The following is a 13946-nucleotide window of genomic DNA, read 5'->3' as shown; positions in this document are numbered from 1 at the left end:
ATGGAGGGAGTGGATGGAGGAGGGGGGTTATCGACCTCAAGGGCCTCTGGCACTTTTGAGACAGATTATTTTTAATAAGGGCAACATGTTTTATTCATAACCCCATGTGCACTCTCCTCCTATCCAAACACGTTAACCAGCGGACAATGTTCAGGACCCATAAAGGGTGCTAGTATGGGAGCTGTGATTTGGTTCTTGGGATAAAAGATGTTTGGAGATGATAAAATCGACTGCAGGTTGGAATTGTTGTCTGTGACCGGTATTCTCAGTGGCTGGCTCGTCATGTGGTTGTAAGATTTTAGAGGTACACTACCTTGGGAGACCATGAAGGATGGCATAATTCTGCTGTCAACATCCTTTTGATATTCAAGTTAATATCAATGATCTAAAGAAACTTTCAACTACTGCAGGTCTAGCTGCTGTAGGTTGCATTGTGTGATCACCTCATATACCCCAGGAAGTTTGAGGCAAATATGAACCAGACACCTCCGCTGGCTCAAACTTTGTGGTTGTTAGGTTTGTCTTAATAAAAAATACATAATAAAATAATTCCACTGCCTCTGATCTTGCAAAAACACCAGTTCTTTACCCTAAGTATAGTGACTTTGGACCATATACTGTGTACATAAACAATAGTAGGAGAAATGTGCAATGAGCCTGTAGATGAAAATAAACACCGTGCTGGTATCCATTCAGTATCTCTGCAAAAAGGAAAATTAGTGGGGGAGTCACATTAATTATTTCAATTCTGTGCACATTTGAATATGGCATAAATTAACCGTGGAGGCGGTGCAGGCCGTTATCATCGTAAGTTGTTTTCGTGTGGATTAGTTTAATGGGATTAGTTAGCGTATCGCAGCACACGGCTCGGTAATGAACAATGAAGACGACAAGTGTATTTTGAGGTCACGATTCAGGAACGCAGGGGGCTCGCTTATATTCCATTATTTTTACTCGACTGTCTTTGCATCCTGTGGTGTAAATGCATAATGACTCAAACAGACTCACATTCTGTCGCCTAGCAGGCGTGAGCACATATGTGGAGACACATTCACAGAATTCACAGAATTACACAAAGAGGAGGTTGCTGGATTAGTAAATGAAAGTGGAAATTTGAGCCACAGGTTTGACACTCAATCAGTGCCGTTGGTAAACCTTTTTGAGTGTCTATGTGCAAATCCTTATAGGTGGCTACTGGGTGATTTTAGCTGTTCACGTGGGCCCTCGGCATGCCCTCCTCGGCCTCATCATCGTTCTTCATTATCTTTGAGTGCCACCGCCACTTAAGAGTTGGCACGCAGCAGGCCTTGCTGACACTCCCCCTTGCTCCATGCATTTAACGCCAGGCCCTGTGCCTCCTGAATGCAAAGAGGCAGCCTCCAGGACCAGCATGTTTCTCTGACTCTCAAGCTTTGTCTGATTTCTGATTCTTTCTGCCACTCCTACTCCTTGTTGATACCTCAAACAATTTTCTACTTAAAAGTGTGACAGCTCTCACACCCACGCGCCTCTGTCCTCTTCGATTCTCTCCCCGTTCTCTCATAATCCACCTAACAGGTTTACAAAGTTTGAGATGGCAAGGAACTGAGGTGAGAATGAATGCGTCCCGCCGGATACAATAACAAACTTTTTTCGTAAAGAACAAAACTAAGTGATGTGAAATGCCTAGCGGTCAAAAGGGAGGAGAGGGGAAGGATGTGTTGTGTGTCTCACTTTTAGCGATTCTAGCAAAAGTTTTGACAGTGATTTCCAAATGGAGTTTTACTGTGGCTGGCAAAGGGTTTGGCTGACAGTAACTCAACACTCTTATGAATAACTGATTGAATTTACATTAGCACACTTCGGATGTGAATGTCTCACCATTGCATGAAAACATCAAACAGGCATCCTGATTGAGTTAATCCTTTGTAATGCTCATCTACGTGGTTTTCATTTGCATAAAATGGATGGGCAGGCACTTTTTACTGCATTTCTCACACATGCATGTCTTACACTCACATTCTCCCTCTAAGGAGATTTCAAGGAGTTTGCAGCGCACTGCAATTTGAGCTCATTTGCATGTGGGACTTTGGACAGCCAGATGAACGTGTAGTGCATGTCTGTTTAATGGAGAGCCTGATTGGGAGTGCATTAACATCAGAGCCAGAGGAAAGGAGGATGGCCTAATATAGGGTGAGATAGAGGGAGAGACTGTGAGTTAAACACTGTGAGTGCAAGAATGACTGAAAGGGTGCGAGTGCGTGATGGAAAGAAAATTGACTGCCTAAAGCCCAAAGCAAAGAAACTGCAGTGCAAAGCCCCAGCTCCTCTGCCTCTCTGGATTCATACTGTACCGCCTATATGATGGCAGACTGTCTGGTTTACAGTCCTGTACCATCCAGTAATGAATAGCTTATAATCTTGAATGAATGGATAGCAGTGTCCATGCATGCATAGGATAAAAAACAGCCCTAGGTACTTTGACATCATTGTTATTTCAAGGATGTCTGTTGCTTGCATGTGTCACTGTGTCCATGTCTGCATCCAGTGGTATATAGGGGACTACAAGGCAGTGCATTATCCCCTATACCATTGTATGAGATTATTCATGTCATTTCTAGTGGATAAAGAGTGATCATTACTTTCTGATCCTATCAGCTTTGTTTAGATGTTGGAAGCTTTGCCCAGGGCTCTGTTAGCATGTTAGCGGACAATGATGTCTCGACCAGGCCTGCTAGACTCCCTTCAACATCCCTAATGAGGTGTTGTTTATCTGCTTTGTGACTGACTGACCTCCTCTATCCTCATCTCCATCTTTTGATGTGTCTTGTACGTGTATGTGACCGTGTTGTGTGTATGGATATGCAAAAACATACCTATCCTGTCTCATTTATTAAAAGCTTGTTCATTTGTTGAAAGAAAATGAAAATTCCTATTTCTACATCTAAATATTTGTTTTGTGTGATTGTAAATGCGTTTTTAACAAGAATGCATCATATTGTAGGAAAAATACAGTAGCATGTAGGAGAAAAGCAAATAAAAATGGAAGGCAGGGTTGGGTTGGGGAATGGGGGCCAGAGTGGTGGTGGTGGGGGTTGGGTTAGGGGTGGAAGGAGAGAGTGAGCGTGTGCACTGGAGTGAACTGGGGCACCAAGGGAGAGTGGGGAAGGAGGATGAAAAGGATAGAGGGAATGAGAAAAGAAGAGAGCTTTTCACAGCAGCAGTCGTGGCAGTCACGGCATCGTGCTACTGTCTGCCTGGAGGGAGGATTGAGGATCTTTGGTGTGTGTGTGTGTGTGTGTGTGTGTGTGTGTGTGTGTGTGTGAGTGAGTGAGTGGTTTGAAGGGGTATGTGTGTATAGATGAAAAGACTGTGTTAATGGGCTCTGGCATCACCCTCACCCTTTCTCCCTAGTGCTTCCTCACCCCCACACACACACACACACACACAGTTACCGTTACCCCTATCCCCCACTCTAACCCTCCCCACAAATCTGATAAGTGGCATGCCTCACGCCGAGCCATCAGCTGACACTGGAGCTCAGTGTGACAGCCGTGCATCCCCACCCCTTCTCCTCACCCTCCATCACCCCAGGGACCTCGTCTGCCTTCTCCTCCATGCAGATGCAGCCCCACTCAAGGCTGCAAGGAGATATGCAGGAGAGAGGGGTGTGGAGTGGAAAAGAAAGCTGGGAGTGCTGGGATGCTTTCTATCCTTCAATCTTTATTATTCTTAGGCAGTGTGAAAGCACGCTGGAGGTTGGCACGAGTGTGTGCGTGTTTGCATGCATTCATGAGTATGTCGTGAATATAGATACCATGCCATGAAAGCATGATTGCCTTATGTGCGGCATAAAAGTAGGTTGATAGCGTGTTCCTGTGCCACTCCGTGTCTTCATACTATATGATTCTTTCTGCTCGTGTGGGTGTGAACAGCTGATGGCGGGTAAGCTGGTTTGATCATTAGTACACCAACATGATACATGCATTAGCCTGGCTTTTTATACACTCATGGCTGAGAGCGTGCCTGATAGAATTGATAGAACTTTCTCAGTACAATGCAACCCTCTTCCCCTCCACCTTCCCCAGTACTCACACAAAAGCTCACATATGCTTGTAGTATTATGCCACAGTTGATTTGGAGACAGCAATTAGCCGCCTCCACATGTGGGCCCTGACATCTGCTGAATGTAATCTGAAAGAAAATGATAATTGTTCTTATTTAGCTCTGCCTCACTCATCATCGTCTGTGCTGAGGTAGTAAAGGCAAGCACAGGGCACAGCGTCAAACTGGAGCTTGAACGTGAGAGTAACTGGCAGCTGGAGTGAAGTGAAGAATAGCAGGAATGCAGCAAAATATAATTACATGGAACATAAATAATGTAACACACCATGGACTGTGGCTGGTGATGCAAGAATAAACATCAGCCCACAAAGGTCGTCGGTGATTGGGGAAATTGTAGTCTCCAAATTGGCAAGGATTCACTCCCTTGAAGTGCCCGTGAGCAATAAAGTGTCTTCCTGTCAGCTCTAGGGGGCCTTTTGTGCTGTTGACCCTGACCTTTGACTTCCCTGTGGAGCGAGCTAAAGCAAAGTGAGCCACAGATTTCCCTTGTCATGGATAAATATTTCAGAGGGAACTCAGTAGTGAACTTCGGCAGCTCTTGGCAGCTTTGCCAAGTGCAAAGTCATACCTCAATATCACCTTGAAATGGCTGTACAGCTAAAAGAAATATCATGTCACCGAGGGCGCTATACAGAGAGGAGGTCAGCTTTTTCAACTTCTTGGGGAAAAACATGTTTTTGGGAAGAACTCCCCCCTGCTTCTTCAAAGCTGGTGCAAGATCCCAGGACTTTAAAGGGGTAATTTTTGCAGGGTGAACGCCAAACTCTCTCACAAAAATGTCCTCTGAGTGTGACATCCCATTATTCTCCTGCCAATCATGTACCAAAGAGGCCCAGCGGGGGCCAAACAACAAACAACAGAAGTCCCCCACTGAGAAGATTAGCACCACTGTCACAGAGTGCAGCGACAGGAGATGAAAACAGTAAAACAACAAAACTCGTCTGTACTCCAGGTTAAGGCAAGTACAGCTTTGTGTCTGGTGGCCAAAAATTGGATATCACTGTCAATTTTTGGCGGGGTGAAGCATTTAGACATGGGGAGAGGCTGAGTGATAGGATTAAGGAGGGGGGAGGAAAGGATGCCCTGCGACTTTAGCCACCATGCAAGCCTTTTCTAGCCTCGGGGTGCGGAGGTGGGTCTGGCTGTCCGGCTGTCCGGCTGCACTTCCTCTGCTTTTGGCCACTCGATGCAAATGTGATTGGGCAGCACTGGGCCTCTATCAGACAGCCCTGAAGTAATTAGGTTTAGAATGATCACGCAGTGCTCTGAGAGAGACCTTGAAGCATGGGGAGAAGTGGGGAGGCTGGTGTGTGTGTGTGTGTGAGGAGAGGTGGTGTTGCACGATGGAGTTAATTGAATCTGAAATCTTGTCGGCCTGAAATGAGATCCACCGATGTCTCTCACGCTGTGTCCCAGGCAGAGGGCTGCAAACATGACTGAATTCATAAAGTGTGTTATTAAAGAGCTCAAATTAAGTGTAGCGCTGCACCCCTCCATACTCTACCAGGCCTGTGACTACTAATGATCCTACCCCAGTGGAATCACACCAACACCCACCAATGGAAACCCAAGACTCCCTTCTCTCCTCTCTACTTGTCTTTACACTTCAGCTATCTTCCTTACTTTACTCTCCCTCTTTCCCACCCTCGAATGTCTCTCCTTTCATCGACCTTGATGTTCCAAACAGAAACAGCCTGATGCTTCTTAACTTACTCCCTCACCATTTGATATTTGTTTTTCACACTTTGAGACACTTTGATTCTACTTTGATGTTATTTTTTCGCTCTGGCCCGGATTGCTTTGATCAATCTGAGAAACGCTGTTCCAATGCGAGTGGAATCTCAGAGGACAGGCGCATTTGTAAATAATGACAAAACATTAAGAACACGTACAAGGATCTGAGAGCGGCACAATCCCGTTTTGTTTTTTTAAATAGTACAAATGAATCACTACTGCCCTCCGTAGTAAACCATATTACTTTAAATACATGTTTTGATGTGAAGAAAGAAAAAAATATAAGTTGAAGTCGAGAAGCAAAGCGTGCTTGATACTACAGAGACAGAGGTGAGAAATGCACATGGGAGAACCTATTTATTTCCCCCTATGTGCTATGCAAATGAACTGGGATGCCTGCAACAGTAGCGCTCATTGCTAGTCTTCTCACCCATACACCAGGCTTAGCATGTAATGAAATAGAGGTCTTTGGCTGAAATGACCTTTCCCATCCACCAAATTCTCGCCTGCTGATGTGCACACACCCTTAACATGTGCCTGAGAAGATGGGTAGTGGCAGAGAAACAATCACACTGAAGGCAAGGAAGACAAAAAAAGCTAGGAAAAGGTAATATCAGTCGATGTTGAATTACACTTCTGATTTCCATCAAAGGCAACCAATTAAAGCCTGGAACCGAATTCCTCTTGTTCTGTCAGCGTCTCGACATGTGTTCGGCATGTAAAGTGAAATTGTCTATTTTTTCCTCCTGCTTTTGCACCTCTCTCTCTCTCTCTCCCCTACTCTGATCTTTTTTTCTGAAAAAAATGAAGATTCTTTTCATGGCCGGATCGGGATTTCTTCCCTCCCTATGTTTGTCATGAAGGAATTTAATTGGGCTCTCACTGCCGTGAAGATCTTATACTAAATTGCCATAAACATTACCTAACCCTAACCTCAACTATATCATAGTTGTTATGCGCAGATATTGTGGAAGGCAAGTATTTAAAAAATCTTGGAATTGGACATTAAAGACATTGCCAATGTTATCTGGAGTTCTGCTGAATCACCTAATTTTGACATTCTTGTCAATGGTTGGTATATCAACTTAACCTTGCTTGTATTTCATGTTTGATTTGTAATCTCTGTCTCATACCAGTGGTGTAGTTAAACCACGTTCCCTTACCACAGTGTTTTATTATGTATTGTGTGTGTGTTTTTTTTCCAAATACCCACCTACTTCAGTGCCATTAAGCAAGTTTCCTTTGTGCTGTAAGTCAATGTAGTAGTTATCCTAATTGGTGTCTGCAAATAATCTTATTGATCTTGCTGTCTCATTTCTTCAAGTTAAAAAAATATGTATAAATTATTTATAACTTGACTTGAAAAATGCTGCATCCTGCATGTTTAATTTGACATACTTCATTTCTTCGGAGGTCAGTCATTCTATTCTATGTTTGCTTTTTGTTTTTTTGCTTTGGACAGCCAGCAGTTTGATCTGTAGTAGACCAGTAGAAAGAAGAGGAGTGTCCAGGGCTATTTATTTAACCCTGCTTGTGATGTACAGTTACAATCCCTGCGATTCCATGGGGTTCCTCTTCTCTCTCATCCTCACTTTACTCACAATTACTGTCACTCTCTCCCTCTTTCTTTCCATATATCCCCCCTATCACTCTTCCCTCCTCCTTCCCAGCTGCCCTAGAGATTCATAGTGGCATTGACTGAAAGACCTCTCCCGTCTCCCTCTGAATGCTGGGAGGGATGTATATCACGGATCAGCAGTTCCCCTGTCTTCTTTCTGCGATGCACTCAAATACAATGCTTGGGCCAGCATGTGTCCATGCCTGTATTTCAAAGTCTGATGTCTACCAGACGGAAAACCCGCCTCACTTCTCTTCTCCCCTGTCCTTCAGATGAGCATCTTGGAAATCAGGCTTTTCAGTGTGAAAAAACACATCTGTCTCCAGACTCATCGGCATGTAAATTAGTTGGGAAATAATTGCGAGAAGCATTGATAATCAGAACAGCAACAAAAGAAACCTGCCAAACACAATTAATTCATAAGGTAAACTTGTATCATGACAATAATCATAAGCTCAATTCCCTCTCACCTTCAGTTCATGTCCTAATGGGTTTAAGTTGTATGAGGTGGAAGCAGCTGGAAATGCATCACCAAGCCTATTATCAGTGAAAGTATCTGATCCCTGTGAGTTTCTGCACATCAGTGGTATTTTGTTCAGCTATTCCAAAATGCAGGTTTCCTCTTTTTCCCGCTGTAGCACTTCACCTTCCACAGTTGATGTTGCCGTCATTAAAAGACCTGAGCAGACTTTGGGTGCTGTGTTTGCTGAATGCTGAGTTTCTGTGTTTGAGGCATGCAGCAGCAGCCTAGCTGAGGATGCAGAGAGTGGCAGAGATCAAAATGGCCCATTAGGAATGCAGTGTGCCATACTGTATCTAGGTCACAGCCTGAGCCACCTACTGTAGCTCTTCCACTGAGAAACCACAGTGCTGCCCCCCACCCCCATCCCTGCATCTCTGCATCTCTGCATCTCTGCATGCAGTGTGGGCTAGGTTGGTGAAGCATTAGCCAAATGTGAGTGTGTGTGTGTGTGTGTGTATATGTATATGAGTGTGCGAGATCATGTGAGTGTTTGCTCTGTGGCTGGTAATAGTGAGAGAAAGAAAATGTGCAGGATGATTACGAGTGGTAAAAATGTCAGCAATTTAAATAATACAATATGGCCATCCCTGATCAGAATACACACACACACATACACGCACAAAAGCTTACCCAAACACCTGAACTTCCCTTTCAGCTGCTCAAGTGTTTCTATGTAAATTGTCCTTCAGAAACTCCCTCCTCACTGCGCTCATACACTTTAACAAATGGATGTGTGAATGCGTTCGGACTGTTTATTTGTGTTGTAATGAGAGGCTTTAATCAGTGGTGTCAGAAATTTGAAACGTTCCTTTGAGCGTGTGCACAACACCCCTCCTCCTCACTCCCCACCCACACACACACACACACAACTCAATGATTTATGTGAAACATTAAAGGCAATCATGTTGGGCTGGGCCTCGTCCTTTGTATTGCACAGGCTGTTTGAAATATGGAAAAGCCAAGCTGTCCCTTGATATACAGGCACACATACAGTATACACACAGATGCTTGTGTGTACATGTAATGCTTAAATATGAATAATTGGCACACAGAGCTATCAGATGTATGCAGGGTTTTTTTTCATCTTGCAAACACACAAAATCACAATGACTCACGCAGATACATTCAGAACAGTTGCTTTGGTACTGATAGCTGTTAGTTTAAAATATTTTGTCAGGTCTCTGCGGCTAAAAAGAACATCTCTCAATAAGAGTGGATTAACTCTGCTGCTGGAATTTCCAAAGAGAAAAATGTCCCATACCCTCCTACACACACACACACACACACACACACACACACACACACACACACACATTCACATATCATGGCACAAAGTAAACAAAGTACAATAAAATATCTGTGGGATGGAATACTACCCAAAAATAGCCCTGCAGCTCTCTGTGACTGACCATTTTTCACACACATGTATTTATTTAAGTCTAAACCCGTTTCTTGTCTTACTCCTCCTCCTTCTCATTAGGGGTGTTGGTGGTGAAGCTGGGTGGTGGGGTGATAAGCTCTCATGAGGCTCTGTTTTTCTTTGGCTATCTATGTCTCCTAACAACTAGACCAGTGGTGGAATGTAGCTGTTGATTAGGCCTTTGGACACAAGTACATTACAGACTTGGATATCTGAAAGTGTGAAGAGAGGAAAAACAGATGGAAGAAGACCAGTCTGGCAGAAATAACAGGAAATACTAAGTGACACGGCAAGAAAATAGATGAATTTAAATTTGAAAACAATTTTCTTAAAGGGAAATATAGCATCAATCCATGCATCCCTATTTCAGCCAGAAAATCTTCATTTTCATGCAATAACCTCTTTATGGTAAGCAGGTGGGGACAGCGATATTGGGTGAGAAAAAGACAAGAAATTTAAATAAAATGATCAAGAATAGCATAAGAATCATATACCTGTAGATTGATACTGTTTTTCTTTTTCATTATTTTAGTATGGTGAAAGACCACATAGAGCGTCACTAAATCTGAACATCAACAACAACATGACAGTGTCTTCTTTGCTCAGCTGGGAGACCTAAGAGCCGTAGAAGTTTCTGGTGAGAATCATTTCTCCTCCGTCTCACCCATGGCACAGTCCCCCCCTCGGCCTGATGTCATGAATAAATGCATGTCATGCCTCCATGGGGCGGGACATGCCGCTTTCTTTCCCGGCATGAACCATTTCGACTCCCATCCTCCCTCCTCGTGTACCTCTCCCCACTGTTTTCACACTGTAGCAGGAAGAATTAGGCCTGGCTTCCTTCCAGAGCTACAGCCAATCAACAGCAGCAGCAACCCCCCCCCCCCCACCCCCCCAGGTGGAAATCAATTGGTTCTATGCGTACAAGCCCTTATCCAATGAGGTGAAAGCACAGAGATGTTATATCTCTCCGTGACCTGTAAGAGGCAAAGTGTCTGTAAAAGGCCAGGGGATGTGCAACTGCATTAAGGGTTGTGTTATTTTAAAGGCACATTCCATATCATCAACCCCAAGATGGTGTGCACCAAATGAGGTGTTATCTTGTCTTACACATTCACTGATGAACCTCAGGTTGCAGTCTTTCACCTTACGTAAAATGCTTTTCTGAGGAAGCGTCAATTTGTACATTCTAATTTAAAAGTGGTCTGGCTGAGAAGGGAAATCGCTGACTGACATTACAGGCTGGGGATAATGAGTTCCGCAGGGAGGGAGATAATCGGCTGCTAGTGGCTGGAGGCTGGAGGAAGGACAGTAGAACATCCTCCCATACCTCTCAGGGGTTCGTGTCCCTGGAAACCAGTGGTGGCCACATTACTCTGAGGCCACTCAACAATAACGCATGCCCCTTTAATGCGTGCTAACGATCGCTGAGTCACTGTTTGATTCCAGGGAAAGAAAAAAAAACACATTCTTTCTCTGACCGTCTTATTGGATTTTTTTTTTACAAAGCATCTGTGTGTCTCACCCGAGATAGAGAGTGTTTGCTCACTACAGCTGCAGCAACACTTAGCTAGCGAAGAGGACAGACAGCCTTGCCTTCCTAACAAGGGACTTTTAAAATTACATGCCACTGTCAGGGTTTTGCCCTAGGTGCAGCACTGTGTAGAAATTATGCACTGCCTTATATTGGACAGGGATAGAAGATGGAAAAGTCTGTGTGCTAGTCCTAACTTTCTGCTGTGTACTTTTTGCCATCAATAAGATGATAATAATGGCCCTTGATTCTTCTCTGAGAAAAAATGTGTGTTTTTCATGGTGCTTTATACATTATCACCATGAAATTCTGTGGGTGGAGGCATAGTTATTTATTTTCTTCCTGACTGCGACAAATACAGTTTCGGAGGATGGGGGCTCAGACACCACATCAGATGTCTGTGGAGGACTTCGTCCCAGGAGATTTGGATTAACTTTAAGGTTGGCCAAGCAGAAACCATAATGATTCTCTCTGTCTGCCCTTGGAATTATCTTCTCATCACTTACTCAAATTGATAGATAGTCACTTTTTCTTTCTGGCTCACCTGTTCCATTTGCAGGTTTGAATAATGCCAAAAGATAAGATGAGTGCATCATGTGAGGTTAAACCAGGTGGTCCATCACATCCCTGAACTCACTTTCAAAAACCACATTTTTTGGAGAAGGAATAGACAGCTATTTATTTCTGCTGTCCTCTCTCCATAAATCAGCAACTTCCTGTGAGCAAACCACAGACTCCCCACAGAAGATGTCAAAACAGATTAGTTTCTCTCAAATCTACTGCCCAGATTAAATGATTGTAACAATCAAACTGGCTTTGAGGCTTTGCATAATTTACATTTACTCCCTCTTTGGAAATCCTGTCTTTGACTTTTTCTCTTCTGTGCTGCAGCCTTGAAGTATTATTACCCTGTAAATCGATGAAGATGATGTATGAGGCATCCACTGCTAGTGGTATAAACCCTTCTGTTTTCTGTGATATATGAGGATGTATCATATTGAATGGAGTACCTATTTACTGACTTCTTTTCTAGAAAAAGCATACACATACAGCAAAGCCAGCTGCTCAGTAATATGCTTAATGTACAACAGTATTTGAAAACATTTTTTTATGAGATGCTGTTGGCAGATGTCAAATTTAGGACACTTTGATTAAACACTTCAATTTTCCTCTTAATGTTTCATCGCATCAATGGCTATCATGCCATTAATAAAGCATATATTGTATATGAATGACACATGTTAGATTGCATACCATCCAAACAAGGTTTGATGGCCAATCATTATCGTTATCGGGACCAAATGGTGATGGATCAGAGAGAGCAGCACAAGCTTTGAATGCAACCTGAAGGTCATAAATATTCCCTGTGTCTGTCTGGATTCTGTGTGCTTATCACTATCCCACTGATCAAATCTGCGTCTTACTCAGCTGTTGTGTGTTTGTGCTCATGTAATCCTAAACAAATGTCTTTCTACCCAGGTAGTTTCAAGATCTACATCTCTCCTTACCATCATTCGTTGTCTTTTGAGGGCCCCTCTGCATTTGTGTATTCATCACTCTTACCTGCTGTTTGCCACAGTGAGTTAGGTCCTTAGGAATGGATCATTACACAGAGCTTCGGTCTGGTGGACTGAAGCAGAAAAATAAGATCGGAGCTTTATGAGGATGTAAATGGCATATCATTGTTCATCTGGCTTTAATGAAGATGTGAGGTCCAACTGTTGCTCAAATAGTGACCCTGCAAGTCATTACAAATTGCTATTTAACAGAATAACCAAAATTAAAAGGCCCATGAACTGTTAGGGGAAAAACAAGTAAATTGAGGTTTAAGTTAAGATTATTCTGCTTGGGCCCATATAAGTTCTCTTTCCCAAACGGCAAGATATACTGTAGTTACTCCATTGTCATTCCACCCGAGTTGCAGCTGCCAATCAATATCTTATTATCAAGCCTCATGAACCTCACTCTCAATACAACTATACTGATGCCAGCCCCGATTAATGCCAAGGTGCCAATACTGACTGAAGAGTGAATGGCTGAGCTTCTTCTTCCCTCCTGACACTGATTAACTCCAAATCATTATTGTTTTTTATCAGATTCCCTTCGTTTCTCAAATGAGACACTTATCTTCCAGAGACAGGTATGAAAGTCAATACAGTTTGCAGTTTTTACACACACACTGGTACCACAGATTTCTGCATTTTCCTGCTGAGAAAATGTTGAGTGTAGAAATATAACATTGGGGTTTGTGCGTCAGTGGAGGTTTGGTGGCTAATCCTGTGTTCCACCATGGTCCCCACTGGCAGGGCTCAGGCTGTTCAAGTAAAGGGCAGAGCCATGTTGTCAGTGAACCAGCAAGTGTCCCGATAGCCTTCTAATAGCTCTGGTAGTATCGTTCTTTCCCTCCGCCTTCGCTTTGATGTGGGGCCTCCTTCTTAGGCCACCGGCGATGGGGGAATAGCCTTTCATATGGGAGCTGCTATACGCCCATGGTCGTGCTCAGTCTAATCCGCCAATATGTTTCACTATGACAAATCCTTCACTGTATTGATGTTGATCCAGAAGAAGAAGAAAAAAAGTTGAGGGCAGAAGTTTGTCTCCCCTAAGGTTATTTTATGCTTTTTAGGGGGGTTGGAGTAAGAAGAGACTGAGAAAAAAATTGGAAGAGTAAAAGAGGAAGGTGAATTTTCCTCAGGAAGTTAATGAAAGTCCTTGAAGTGAGGCGAGGGAAGCTGTCACCTGTCTTGGTGATAGATAGCAGGTCCACTATTATTAGCATCCCTAACCCCAGGCTAGAGTTTTATGCCTTGCTACAGCCATTTGTTGATTAATTCATAAGGTAATGTATGCTATCTGTGCTACAAAGAACACAGATATTAGTCCCTTGGCCTCTCCTGGGATCTCTGACCAACCACAAACCAGGAACTCCTACCAGGCCACAGTGCAGTCAAAAGATTACAATTCCAGAGTAGCCACTACCAAAGAGAAGCCATTTGCACAAATGTCTTGGCTG

General features: G+C 43.5%; 1 protein-coding gene across 5 annotated transcripts in view; it reads left to right on the top strand.

Moving 5' to 3' along the window:
• LOC119906686 (partitioning defective 3 homolog) overlaps window positions 1–13946 on the top strand; it is a 349822-nt gene that overhangs the window by 240147 nt on the left and 95729 nt on the right. The gene's annotated exons all lie outside the window — the stretch shown is intronic.

Source organism: Micropterus salmoides, unplaced genomic scaffold (genome assembly GCF_014851395.1).
Source record: "Micropterus salmoides isolate LMB-PRFRI ecotype aquatic unplaced genomic scaffold, ASM1485139v1 Ms_hic_scaffold_1, whole genome shotgun sequence".
NCBI classification, from domain to species: domain Eukaryota; kingdom Metazoa; phylum Chordata; class Actinopteri; order Centrarchiformes; family Centrarchidae; genus Micropterus; species Micropterus salmoides.
Note: the sequence above shows the minus strand (reverse complement) of the source record. Positions and strands in the feature narration are given on the sequence as shown.